Here is a 14142-nt window from a genome sequence, read left to right as displayed (position 1 = left end):
CTTACCCAAGAAACCTCCGTGACTGTACTTCCTACACGGGTGCCGGCACGCACGGGGCTCAGAACCTCAATCCTTGTACCCTGGCTCCCGCCTGCAGAGCCCCTGACGCGGGGAGCGGTCATGAATCCCAGGATGGGGGCTGCTGGCTGCCCGACTGTACGGTCACTGCAAATCATCAAAGTGGACATTTACAGGGGCGCCTGCGGGGCTCGGTCGGTCGCGCATCTGACTCTTGATTTCGGCTCAGGTCACGATCTCACGGTTCGTGAGACGGAGTCCCGTGTCGTCCGTGAGGTCGAGTTCGGCGCTGTCAGCGAGGAGCCTGCTTGGAATTCTCTCTCTGCCCTCCCCTGGCTCTCATGTGCGTGCATGTGCGCACACACTCTCTCTCAAAATAAACAAAGGAACATTTTTTAAAAAGCGGACGTTCACGACGGGTGAGCTGCATGGCATGTGGATTACGTCTCAGCGAGACTGCTCGGATCGAATCCTGCATTAAGTCCTGCTGTATACACTCTGAGCCTTGAAGAGACAGCATCCCGCTCTGATACCCAGGAGAGCCGGGTTCTCCCTGCTTCTGTCTTTTTAAAAGTTCAAGGAGAACAATTACACCAAGGCAGAAACTTGGGTCATCACAAGGGCTCCTGTATCTCCGCGCTGGCTTCTTCTCTGGCTGAAGGAGGGAAAGCCGACTCCATTTTTCTACTTTGCCCAAACACAGCTACGTTATCTGGTTCCCCAGGGATGCTCCAAACCCACCTTCGCAGAAAGAAAACAGAGGTCACATCCCTAATACCCAAAAGGTGGCGGATCAAGCCACGTCTCGTGCCCGATACCCAGCAATTCAGGCAGAACCATCCTGCCTGGCCCCTGACCTTGACCTTTATCTGCTCCTGCCGGTTCACCAAAATGTTCTGGGGAGAGGGCAGTCGGGCCAGGGAGCGGGGGGTGGGGGGGGGGTGGCGGAGGGAGTGACAGAAGACCACTTCCAGTCTGCTTCTAGGACAGTGGCCTCTAAGCTTATTTTCAGCAGTTCAAACAATTTCCCCCAAAGCTAAGTCTTGCACAGAACCCTGCACCCCTCAAAACAAAACAAAAAAAAGATCAAAGTCGGCCTGTTCTGGTTCCAATGACCGTCTCCCCACTCTGGCACGGCCCGAGGCTCTGAGGGAAACCAGCAGCCAGGGGATGTGGTGTCCAAAGCCACAAGATCCCCATCCGGCCCTTTCTGGGACTTTGAGGTTATCCCCTGGAAAGCGGGACCTTTCCAGAAAGCAGCGTGTCCCGCGCACATGAACAAGACGCGCGAACAGCAGTCACGTGGCACCGGGTCACGGAGATGGGGGGCTCACGACACCAGCCTCGGCTCCTGCACGTGCCCCAAATTTTCCATGAAAATAACACACGTAAACGCTGACACGGAAGCAAAACCTCAGGAGTGGGGAGACACCCTGGGGGATGGGGGGACCCGGCCTTGGTGCAGCCCTCGGCTCGGACATGGCCCCTGGGTCGGTGCTGTCCGGGCATCTCCCTCAGGGGAGGCACCGTGACAGCGAAACAGCACCGGCATTCAGTGCGTATTGGCTGAATGACGAAGGAATTAAAAAAAAGAAAACCTTATCCCGAGCTGTCTAGACACCCCCGAGGGTGACACGGTGGTGAGGAAGGCAGGCTTGCTGGGACCCTGGGGTCCCAAATGTGGCCCGATAGGGTAGAACCGGGAGAGCGGGGAAATCCCTATTGTTTTGAACATCACATTTCTCCAAAGAAGACGAAGTTTGTTTCAAGGGACCCTGACATTTAGATATAATTTATGCATAATTAAACACATTTCACACTGGTGTTGCCCCTTAGGGTGATTCTTCCAAGCTTCACAAATGCAAGGTGACCTTTCTCATTAGGGCTTCTCAAAATCTCCAAACCGCCAAGACCCTCCGACAAGCAAACACCCTCACGCGACTCCCCCTGCACCCCACCCCCCAGCCCCCCGTCCTCAGAGTAATTAAGCAAGGAGGTTCTGATTCCCAGGTCCTCCCGATCTGTCCAGGGGCTCGTCCCCCAGAAAGCCACGTCGGTGCCCCGAGACCTTGGCACGCTCCGCCCAGCTCCCCCTGCCCCCAAACTGCCGTCCTCTGAATCCTGTGTTTTATGTCAGGGCCGCACGAGGCCCCTGGGATCAGCCTAGCAGACAGACCCCTCCACCACGGCCCATTTCCTGGGTGGCCGGAAGGGAGCCCCGGCAGGTGCAGAAGCCTCACGGAGCCTCCCCGCTGCCCTGCCCCAGGAGAGGTCCAGGCCACGGCGCAGCACCACACCAGCCAAAAACTCCGGCCTTGGCCAGACCTGCAGCCAAACTGCTGATGGTTAATGGTCTGCCGGGAGAGTCCCCAGAGCGTCCAGGCAAAGGGACCAGGGCCTTGACTGGGGCTCCTATGAGGACCTGGCCAGAGTGTTCAATGAAGGAGGCAGAGGCGGATGGAGACGAACGTTTCTAGTTTATCCGTCCTTCTTAGGAATAGCTTTTGGGGTGACTGGGGTGGGGAAGGCCCAGGGTACCTCCTACCCACCCCTGGGCCTGGCATCCGGGGCCTCCCTGCTACACAGCAGCTTCCCGTGATCCTCCTCCTGATGGCCAGCCCCTCCTCCTTGGGGTCACTCTACCTCCCTGCCCCCTACCACGAACTAGAACAGTGCTAGAACAGTGCTAGAACAGCCTAGAACAGTGCTCCTGCACAGTCACACGGGGCTCTCTGTGCCCAGCCAGCACCCCCGGCAGGTTGGCCAGTGTTTCCTGCACACGCCCGTCACCTGTCATCTCTACCTGCTCCGTCACAGACGCTTGAGGGCTTAGGGCCGCTTCGCACAACTCCAGCGTCACGCCTGGCGACAGGAAGTGCTACACGATGTCAGCGTGTTCACCAGAGCAGAAAGAATAAGGGCCAGCTGTATGTCACCCACGTAGCCGTGTCCCCTCCAGCAACTTAGAAAACATCTCTGAAGCTCACTTTGCTCCTCTGTTGAGGGGGAGGTCATACCTAATCCCTAGGCCTGTTTGAAGAATTAGAACTCGGTCTATAGCAGCAGGGGCCTCAGGCCTGACACACAGCAGCCATCTGATAAAGGTTAACACCGTTTCTGGAAGATCGTACTTCGAGCAGAACAGGAGCGGACACGACCTCCCCGAAATGCCGGCCGGAGGCTGGGAGGGAAAAGGCGGGGAAGAAGCTGTCAGGGGCTCCAATGACAGAAGAGCCAACGTTCCCCGAGGCGGCGACAGGTCAGGTCTTGTCCCGAGCCAGGGCCCCGCCGCTGGAGTGCCGGTGACCCAGCCAAGGGTGGCCACAGAGCAAACAGTGCGCCCGTCAGGGCATCCCTGCTCCAGAGCTCTGGGTCCTAGCTCAAACGAGACAGAGACAGTCCATCCCCTTGGGGCCCGATGGTCAGGTCTCAGCCACCACTGGGAGGGAAGGAGAAAGCGTGACTCACGAGAGCTGCGGCTCTGGTGGCAGACGGGCCGGCAGGATTTGAAAGTGGCACCAAATTATATTGTCAGTGATCCATTCTCGAAACAGCCGCCAGCCCCAGGTGGCCTGGGCGGGGGGGAGAAAAAGCTCTGTGAGATACTGGCCCCCCAGCCCCAGAGCCGGTCCGCGTGGGGACACATGGGGCATCGCTGAGCGAGGTGGGGGATGGCTGCACAAAGTGAGCTTGAGGCCAGGTCATGCCCTGAAGGCCACATCACGGATCTGGGGAATTTTCCCTAAGAGCAATGTCCCTGTTGATGGGCTTTGAGAAGGGAGTGGGTGTTGTCGGGTGTTCGTTTTAAAAAGATCACTGGATGGGGCACCTGGGTGGCTCAGTGGGTTAGGCGTCCGACTTCGGCTCAGGTCATGATCTCGCGGTCCGTGAGTTCGAGCCCTGCATCGGGCTCTATGCTGAGGCTCAGAGCCTCTGCTCAGAGCCTGGAGTCTGCTTCAGATTCTGTGTCTCCCTCTCTCTCTGACCCTCCCCCGTTCATGCTCTGTCTCTCTCTGTCTCAAAAATAAATAAACATTAAAAAAAATAATAAAAAAATAAAAAGACCACTGGAAAAAGTTTAACACAATGAAAAGGATGGCTGGGAGCAGGAGGGCGGTGGCTGGGTCTTGGGCGGCAATGGATGCGGAGAGGAAGGCAGGTGTTTAGAGTTCTAGGTGAACGTTTTAGACGAGCTGTCTGAACAGAACCACCCCCACCTTCAAGCGGCCCCCACGTGAGCCAGGAAGGGAAACGCAGCTTCCATTCAGGAAACACTGAACTTTCCACGCCAAACGTAATTAGCCAGAAGCCAGACACAAAAGGTCCCAGAGTCGATGATTCCATTTATAGGAAATGTCCAGAATACACAGATGCAGAGAGACGGACGAAGGCAGACTGCTGGCTGCCAGGGGCTGGGGGAGGGGGCGGGCGGGGGGATAGCCATCGGCTACGGGGTTTCCGTTTGGGTGATGAAAATGGTGGGAACGTGGGGTGCCTGGTGGGGGGGCTCTGTCGGTTAATAGTCTGATTCTTGATTTCGGCTCAGATCGTGACCTCACGGTTCCTGGGTTTGAGCCCCACGTCGGGCTCTGGGCTGACAGTGTGGAACCTGCTCGGGATGCGCTCGCTCTCTCGCTCTCTCTCTCTCTCTCTCTCAAGATAAATAAATAAGCATGTTTTAAAAAAGAAAAAAAATGTTGAGAACTAAGAATGCTTAGTTTTAGGTTGTATGGAATTCACCTCAATTTAAAAAAAAAGCAGCCAGTATCGCAGAGCATATTAAGGGGCCTCCTGCGGCTAAGGGCTCTCCAATGAGCCGCCAATCCCATTTCTGCTGCGGGTGCCATCATATCCCCACAAACCCGGGGTCCCTTCTGTCACTCTGTGACCCCCATGTCAATTTCTCAGGCCACGGTGACATCCAGTCTTCCAGCCTGTCCCCTCTGGCCACTCACTTCCGCCGCTCCCCTTCTTCATGGCAGAGCTTGGCGGGTGAGGGTGTAGACCCCGGAGCTGGGCTGCGGGGCTGGGCTCCCAGCTCCTCCCCTCAGGCCCCAGTGGCCCTGAACATCTGTCTTCCCGTCTGTAAAATGGGGCTGCACCGCCCTACAGGCCTCACCGACGGCATGAGGACTAACTATACGCACATGGGGCATCGGGGGGCCCACCAGGACCGCCAGCCTCCCGCCAGCCTCCAGTGGTCACCAAGCCCAGCACCGGGCCTGAAGTTCTGAGACCAGCCCTTCAACCTGACCTCTCTGCGGGCCCTTCCTCCTCCGTTTCGTCCAGACCGCCCAGCTGGGCTTTCCGGTGGCGCTAAGCCCGGCCCCTCTGCCTACCCTCGGGTCCCCAACACTCCATCCATCTCTACCTCTCCCATCTGAACCGGAGGAAAACGAGTTTCTTTCCCACACCAGCTCTGCTGTGCCCAGATGCTCTTTGTGGTCGAAACCCGGCTATTTATAGTGAACGTGTGCTAGACAAAGTACCGTAGGAAACAGCGTCCACCACGAGGAGGCCGTCGGGTTCTAGTGGCCGAGACGGTAGAGACGACAGACCCAGACGAGGAGTCGCCCCGAGGCCCTCAGCCACCGCCTTGAGGAGCCCAAGTCAGAGCTCACGTTCAAGAAGCATCCCGCGCCCGGGCCCCTCTCCCCACAGGCCCCTCCCGGCGTCCTGCGGCCTCTTGGCCTCACTCAGCCCTACCCCAGCCACAGGCCAGCCCGTGCTCGCCTCCTGCACCTGCTATCCTCCCACCTGGGGTGCCCACCCGCCTCCCCCTGCCCTCTCCTTGTCACCCTCTCCGCGACACCCAGGTAAGGTCATCAGGGGAGACAGGCCGGTCTCCCCCACTAGACAGACAGGTCTCTGAGAGTGAGACCCCCCCCCCCCCCTTCGGATCCTCTGCCCAGTAGACTGGCCACACATGTAGGGGCTTAACAATGTTTGAGTGAAAGAATGAATGACAAGAAGTCCAAAATAGCTCAGACGGCTTGTTTTGGACTTCTGGACCTCCCACAGGGTCACGGGGGACATTCTGGGCAGTCAGGGGGCGGGTGATGGGTGAGTCCGTGGGGAGTGAAGCCACCAGCCCCTCAGGATGTCGGGGCTGTGCACTGCGGCCAGTGCTGATGCACGTCACCGCCCTGAAACCTCACGGCCACCCCATGAGGCGGCTGTCACACCTCACAGTCAGGGTGGCCGACGCTCTGAGGGAAAGCCGGGATCTGGGCCGCCCCTGAGCCCAGATTAGGTCTCTCCAAGCCCTGCTGGGAACCACTGAACCGCCAGCCCTGCCCGCACTCACCCGTCCAACAGGTACCTAGGAGACGCCTACTGTGTGCGCTGAGCGCTGGGGACAGAGCGGTGAGCGAGACCCCATGTGGCCTGGCCCTGCCCACCCCACCCCCCACCCAGGCTGTCCAGCGGGACAGCTGCCAGCTGCCCGCGGTGCCTCGAGAGGGTGAGCGTGTGTCTGGCTGGGTCTCTGGGTGGAAGGTGGAGGCAGGCCTCCCGCCACGGGAACACCCCGTGAGCAAGTGTCCCTCTGGGAGGGACACTTTTACAAGCGGGGGGCACCTGGGTGGTTTGGTCGGTCGGTTACACATCGGACTCTCGGTCTCAGGTCAGGTCACGATCTCACGGTTTGTGGATCCGAGCCCCTCGTCCGGCTCTGTGGCCCCCGCCCTGAACTGACACCGATGGACGGATAAGCAAAATGAGGCAGATCCATACAATGGAGGATTATTCCGTTTTGAAAAGGAAGGACGTTCCGACGCAGGCTACAACACGGACGACCCCCGACAACATCAGGCTGAGGAGACCAGCCAGTCAGAGAAGAACAATCCGCAGGACCCCGCCTAACTGAGGGAGCGCTGGGAGTCAAACCCGCAGAGACAGAGGCAGAATGGAGGCAGCCAGGGGCCCGGGGACACTGTTTCTAGAAGAAAATGCCAGAACGAGGGTTCTACCCCAGGCATGCCTCGGCTCATGCCAGATGCTCTTCTACTAACCCCTTGGAAAAGAAGGTTCCAAAGTTTCTACTTCAGCCCGGGCCTCTCACAAGAGCCCCAGGCCTAGCTGCCATCCCGACACACCCATAGGCCGTTTCTACCTGGGACAGGTGCAAGGTACCTCCACGCCCCTGGCCCCCAGCCCTCGCTATGGGGTCACCACCCACTGTGACCCCCCAAACTAGCGAGGAGGCTGACAGACATCGGCATGTCCAAACAGCTCTCAAACCTGTGGATTTCACCTTGAAAACACCGCCAGCCTCCGTCCCAACCAGCAGGAAACAGATGCACAGACACAAGGAAGCATTTTGAATAATCACAGGCCCCCAAAACAGCCAGCAGCTGTGTGGCCACAAGCAGCCTGTCTGACAAGGGCCGTTCACAGCTGGCACAGCTGTCAGGACCTTGTCACCAGGTAGACCCTGGATTCCTCCTCCGTGTGGCATTTACGTGTCACATGCCCGGAGTCTTGGGCCCAGATCACCCGGCGCCTCCCTCGTTTTCCCAGAGGCACCCCGAGGGTGGCAGGTGCCCCCACACTTCTCCGCCTGTCTGTCACCCGCACGGTGACTTCAAGATGGTCAAGGTTGGGTTTAAGATTGGGCCGGGTGCCATGTTTGTTGACAAATGACTCCCACGTCCCCTGCTACCCAGGTGCGATCTCGAACGCCCGTGCCTGCACAAGGCCCAGCCTCCATGGGGGCTGGGGCGGGGGGGCGCAAAGCAGGGCTGAGTCTTTCAGGGTTTCCTCCCCATCTCCACGGGAGGCCCAGGGGAGCTGATGTGGTTTGTCCGATGGCCAGCGGACTGATTCATTTGTCATGTTGAGCAATGAACAGGATTTTTAAAACACAAAACAAGCAAGAGGCTTTCCCCAAAACTCTGGGGTTGGGGGACAACAAGACGGATCCCCCAGTGAGCCGTCCTCACCTTGCCACAGCCAAGAGAGACCCTCAACTCCAAGTCGGGAGGAATACACTTCCCCCGACTTGCCCCCAGGGAATCACACTCCACCTCTATGAGACTTGATATTTCCCCTTACACGCTTAGGAACTACTTACAGATGACCTGAGGTTTGCTTCAGAATGGTCCAGCCTGAGTGTGCACACGTGTATGTAGACGTGCGTGTGGATGCGTGCACACGTGTGTGAGCGTGGGCGTGTGTATGTGCTGACCCTTGAAGCTGGTGAGGGCACCTTATACTCTTCTCCCAACTTTGGTAGGTGTTGGAAATTTTCCATCATAATAAAAAGTGTTCATTAAAAAAAATAGCAGGGGCACCTATGTGGCTCGGTCGGTTAAGCGTCCGACTTCGGCTCAGGTCGTGATCTCACGGTTGGTGGGTTCGAGCCCCGCGTCGGGCTCTGTGCTGACGGCTCACAGCCTGGAGCCTGCTTCGGATTCTGTGTCTCCCTCTCGCTCTGCTCCTCCCCCACTCACGCTCTGTCTCTCTATCTCTCAAAAATAAATAAACATTAAAATTTACAAAAAAAAATAGCCCACGCTTCTTGGAGAAAAGGCTAAGGTGATGGCGGTGGCATGCTGTGCTGAGTAAAAGCTTACGCACCAAAATTAGTGTTAGAGTTTTGTTCCACCAGCCAGTAGCGGCAAGACTTTGGCCAAGTCATGTGGCCATTCCAACCCCAGGAAAACCAGTTTGCTGCCCCGGGTTCTTAGGAAAAGCACAGGGTGAATACGTCAAGGACGCAGATCACAGCCTAGTGCTAGCACGTTCTACAAAACCATTTCTTATCACTGCCATCATCATCATCAACATCATCATCATCTCCAATAACATCCCGCCTGTAAAGCACTTAGTAGCACATGCCCGGCACCTGCCTATGAGCTAGACTTTTACTCTTAGATCCGGAGGAACTCCCTCTATCAGATAACTGGGAAAAGGGAAAGCATTATGTTTCTTGAAAGGAACCGGTGTGGAATTTCTGGACAAAACTCTGAACGCAGTAGAGTCGGAGGTTTTGCTGAATGTGCAAACGCATCGGCAGGCAAGTCTCTGCTCCCCCGAGGAGAGGGAAGGTCCAAGAAGGGACCAGGCGCAGCGAGGAGAGCACAGAGAGCACCCCATCGCCCTTAGTGAGCAGGGGCAGCGCTGGCCTCCACCGGCTGGACCCCCAGCCCATTCCCAGGCCCCAGTGGAGAAATTAAACATCTATGCCGATTGCCCAGGGGTCCACAGAGTTTTAGAGGGCAGCCCCAGGAGCCCACTGAAGGGTGGTTTTAGCCTTGCTGGAGCAGCCCAAGGAAGGCAGCCTCACCCAGCAACAGAGTGACATCACCCAGGGCCCCTGGCGGGACCACTCCTTCCTAGGAGCCCCGCAGCCCCCACCAATCGCCCCGCGGCCCCGACCTCCCTGAGGCCAGATCTGCCCCTGCTCGTGACTGTCAGAACCACTGTGGTCCATGGGCCACGGCTTTTATTCTTTTTGCTTCCCTGGTGGTAGCCAGGCTGGGAAAGAAAAGGATTTGTGAAGTTACTGCATTAGGCCACCCCACACCTCCCCATCTGCAAACACACACACGCGCACTCTCTCTCTCTCTCTTTCTGCCTTTCCCTCTCTTTACTGGGCCAAGCCCTGTCTGCAAAAGAAAAAGCAGTAAGAGAACGAGAAGTGCTTCAAATGATCTAATCGGGCCCATCACCTGACAGCTGGGCAGCTGCGAGGTGCCTGGCCCGTGACCTCAGCACGGGAGGCAGTAACCGGCAGCCACAGCCAGGGGTCTGGAGACCGTCCACAGCCCTGGGTCTGCTGTTTGCGTAAGCCAGCCACCCTCTCTGGACCTCTGCTGGGAAGGGAAAGGCTGGCCTACGCAGATGCCCTGCAAGTAAGACAGGGCTTCCCCAGCTCCATGATTCCTTAGCAGGGTGGGAGTGGGGGGGGGGCGGATGCCTGTCTATGCCTCTCATGCTTAATCTAGCACTTTCCACCACCCAGAGGGGCAGTATCAGATAGGGATGGGACACAGAAGGGAGGAGCCCCCCCCCCCCCCACCGCCGCCTTCCTTGCTCGCTGTCCTCAATAATCGGGGATGAAGTTCTGGGCCCCCTCCCCAGCTGTCCTACCCCGGGAGAGAATTCTGCCAAAGACACCGAACTGGAGTCACCGGGGGATGGCGTTGTTTTACCACGGCCACCTGTTAAAACTCAGCTCATGACCAGTTTCTGGTGCTCCAGGCTGGAGTGTTTCATTAAATATTACTCACTCAGGAAGCAGCCCCTGCCAACTCACCCCCAAACCGTGCGGCTCATTTTCGGAGAAAAAGAGAGGGAGGGAGAAGGAGCCTGGGTCCTCCCGAGCCGGCACCACCGGCAGGGTGTCCCTGCGCCCGGTCCCCGCACAGCCCACTTTTGAGAACCGAGCAAGGGGAGTCAAGTAACCAGCCCTCAGTAACCAGCAGCCCCACTGCCAGGTTACCATGGGGGGCATGCACACCCTCACTCGCAGAGAAGCACACTCACCCCGCACCGACACACTCACACTCACCCCAGGCACACACGCAGAGACACATGCCCTAACTCACCCACAGACATGCAGAAACATTCAGAGACACACACAGACCCAGAAGCACAGTGCAGACACACACTTAATCTCACACGGACACACCCTCAGACACACCCACACAGGCAGGCTCAGAGACACACATTCACACTGTCACCAGACCTCTTGCACACAGACACGCTCTCAGGCACACACCACACACACACACACACACACACACTCTCTCTCTCTCTCTCTCTCTCTCTCTCTCTCTCTCTCTTGTAGCCTCCCATCAGGGCAAGCCACGGCGCCAGGGGCCAGTTAACATTCCAGGAACCTTTGCCTTGAACTTGAACAGGACAACTACCAGGTCCGCACACACCCCGGGCGCGCAGACTGAGCCATCCCGCGGTTCCACCGACCCACCCAGACTGCTCTGGTTTTTCTGTTTTAATCGATTTGCTGACACAACACTCGGCTCCCCCTTGGCTCCCCCTTGGTTGCCGGGAGAAGCTGCGGCGGCTCCGGGACGGCGGAGAGGGCGGCGCCGCCCGGGGTTGTCGCCCGGCGGGCTCCCCGGGAGAGGCGCGGAGGACAGGGCGGGGGGAGCCCCGAGGGGGCCAGTAAGGGCCGCGCTGCAGAGCTGGGTCCCGACTGGCGGGAAAAGCGAAACTAACTTCGCGGAGCGGGGTCGCGCTGCCCCCGTGTGGGAGGGGCAGGTCAGCGCCCCCGCCTCCACCGCGGGGACAGTCGCGGTCGCAAGAGGCCCCCCCCCCGGGGCGCCCCGGCACCTGGAAGTCGGCGGGGGCCGCTGCGCGTCCGGGGTCCCCTCCCCGGGTCTGCGGTAGCTGAGCCTCGACCCCCGGCGCGACGGTGGCCGCGGCCGCCGGGGACCACCGCCCTGTCTCGCCCCCGCAGGTGGGATCCGGGGCCGCCGCGACCCGCAGGCGTCCGCAGCGGCAGCGGCGCTGGGCGGCGCCCCGGCCCCCTCGCCCGGGACCTGTGGCGAGAGGAGGGTTCCCCGCGGGACCCTCAGCCACCAGGTCCCCAGCGCCCAGCCCCGCGCCCACCACTCAGTCCCCGACCGCCGCCATGCCCGCGCCCACCCCGCCCGGACCCCCCACCCACCCGGTGCCCGTGCCCGGCTCTGCCTACCGCGCCAGGGAGGGCCGCCTGCGCCGCCGCCGCTCTCCGGGGCCGAGGAGGCCGGGGCGCCCCGGGCCGCGCCCGCCGCAGGGAGCGAAGTCGTCTCCTCCCGCGGCCCCGGCGCCAGCGCCTGGAGCCTGGTTCCTGCTGCGAGCGCGCGGGCAGCCCGAGCGCGACTTCTGTGCAAAGAAGAAAAAGCAGGCGAGGGCTTTAAAGTGCAGGGAGAGAAACGCGCCGGGGAGGGGGGGGGGGGGGAGGCGGGGCCGCCCCGCCCCTCCCTCCCCGCCAGCCCCGCCCCTCGGCTCCCGCCCCGGCCCGGGCTCCCGCTCCCGCGCGCCGGGCGCTGTGCGCCGCAGGGGCGGCCGCGGGGCGCCGGGCGGCGGGGGCTCCCCCTGTGCCGCCCCCTCCTCCGCCCGCCCCACCGCCCCACCCGGAGGCCATCGGGGCGCGCGCGGGGCGGCACCGGAGCTTCGGTCCCTCCGGAGGCGTCTTCGGGAAGCGCCGGGCAGCCTCCGCTGGGCGAGAGGCCGGGGTTGCAACACCCGGCGGGCCGCGGCTGGGGGCAGACGGGGGGGCGGGGGGAGGGGGGCTTACTAATAATAATTTTTAAAACCTCTTGGGAGGGTGGGGGTTGTTTCAATAACCTTGGGAGCAAGGCCTTGCTTGCCTCATCCGAAATTCCCAGCAGTTTAAAGTTCCGCAATTCGAAGGCACAGGAGAGGAGGACGCAGGGACCGTACTCACAAGGGACCGGGCTCTGGGCTCCCGGACCTCGCGGGCCCCCGGGCACGTTGGCTCAGGACACACAGCAGGCGGCGCTCCGTGAGTGTTTGTTGAATGAATGCGCGAGCGATTGCCCTCTGTAGGACCTCCACCCCCGAAGAAACTTCTTATAGAGTCTTGGGGCTCTTGGCTCGTCCCAGGAATTTTCCTCCTCAACCCTAGAACTGGGAACGTCCTAAAGAAATTAGTGTGTGTGTGTTTTTAATGTTTTTATTTATTTTTGAGACAGAGAGAGACAGAGCACGAGTGGGGGAGGGGCAGAGAGAGGGGGAGACACAGAATCTGAAACAGGCTCCAGGCTCTGAGCTGTCAGCACAGAGCCCGACGCGGGGGGTGGGAACTCACAAACCGCGAGATCATGACCTGAGCCAAAGCCTGACGCTTAGCCGACTGAGCCACCCAGGCACCCCAAAAGTTTGTTTATTTTGAGGGAGAGAGAGAGAGGAAAAGAAAGTGTGAGTGGAGGAGGGACAGAGAGAATCCCAAGCAGGCTTTTCGCTGCGAGCACTGGGGCTCGAACTCACTAACATGAGGTCCTGACCTGAGCTGAGATCGAGGGCAGAGCGCTTAACCGACTCAGCCACCCAGGCGCCCCTGGTTTTTTTTTTTTTTTTTTTTCATTAAGAAAATTACTAAGTCCCCACTGACTGCTGTGGGCCGCGTGAGCCTCCGTGGGCATTCTGGAGGCTCAGTTAACATTCCTGCTTCCAGTTGTCTGGGAACCCAGACCGCTGGGGTGGGCAGCCATTGTCAGCAACCCAGGGGCCCTTGGAATGTAGAGCATGGGACCCCCTCTCGCCACTGTGCAATGCGAGGATGTTCGTTGGCCCAGGGTGTAATAGCACTTGGGACAACTGTGAAAACATCCAGGAAGGCGGGGGCTTTCTTAGTTACTGGTATACCTGGGAGGAGTCTGATTGCTGCAGAGCACAGCCTCTTCTGGGTTCTGGGTCTCTCCCCTGGAGGAGTAAGCACGGAGGGGTGTGTCACACAGGAGGTGTGCACCCCTCGCCAGCCGCTGTCCTCTCCTGGGGCTGTTGCCCCAGCCTCATGAGTCGAAGTCCTCCAGGCTCCGCCTCTTATTCTGGAGGAGACCTTTGGGGACAGACTGGAGCAGATTGTGTGTAATTCCAGTGGTGAGATCTGTTCATTTAGGGCCGAAGACCTCACCTTTGATGTGTGGGCCCTGAAATAGATGGTTCCCAATTAGGAGTCCTCAGCACCCGTACTCCGCCCTCCTTCAGCATTAATCTTGAAATCTCAGCTTTGAGCCAGTTGGGTAATTAGATCCTGCTGACCTCAATTTCCCAAAGGAATCTCTGGGGGAGTGAGCCTTCCTTCTCTCCTCCAGGACTCCGGGCAGGTAGGCAGGACCACGCTGGAAAGCTGGTCATCTTGCGGTGACCCTCTGTGGTACGGGACGCTGTTGAGCAATTGTGGAGACCAGAAAGGGATATATGCTCATCCTATCAGTGCTGATACTATTGTTTGCTAAAAAGATACAAAATCTTGCAATAGTGTGACATCAGCTGATAAACATCCAGGAATTTGAGGACTGACTCAAGTCTTAACCGATCTGTGCTCCACTGGGGTGAGTAGGGAGGGGAGGGGCTCTGGGCCTGGTGATGCCACCCCCCAACTCCATTCCCCTGCCCCCCCCACCCCCTCCCCCTTTCATCACTGGC

General features: G+C 59.3%; 1 protein-coding gene across 1 annotated transcript in view; it reads right to left on the bottom strand.

Moving 5' to 3' along the window:
- Positions 1-11726, bottom strand: part of SPSB1 (splA/ryanodine receptor domain and SOCS box containing 1) — a 68391-nt gene extending 56665 nt beyond the window's left edge. Inside the window, exon 1 of the mRNA XM_030325833.1 lies at positions 11684-11726. The gene's annotated coding sequence lies outside the window, so the exon portion shown is untranslated. The remainder of the gene's footprint in view (positions 1-11683) is intronic.
- Positions 11727-14142: the final 2416 nt, after the last annotated feature.

The sequence above is a fragment of the Lynx canadensis genome, chromosome C1, assembly GCF_007474595.2.
Source record: "Lynx canadensis isolate LIC74 chromosome C1, mLynCan4.pri.v2, whole genome shotgun sequence".
NCBI lineage: Eukaryota > Metazoa > Chordata > Mammalia > Carnivora > Felidae > Lynx > Lynx canadensis.
The sequence above is the reverse complement of the archived record's forward strand: the minus strand, read 5'-3'. Positions and strand labels throughout refer to the sequence as shown.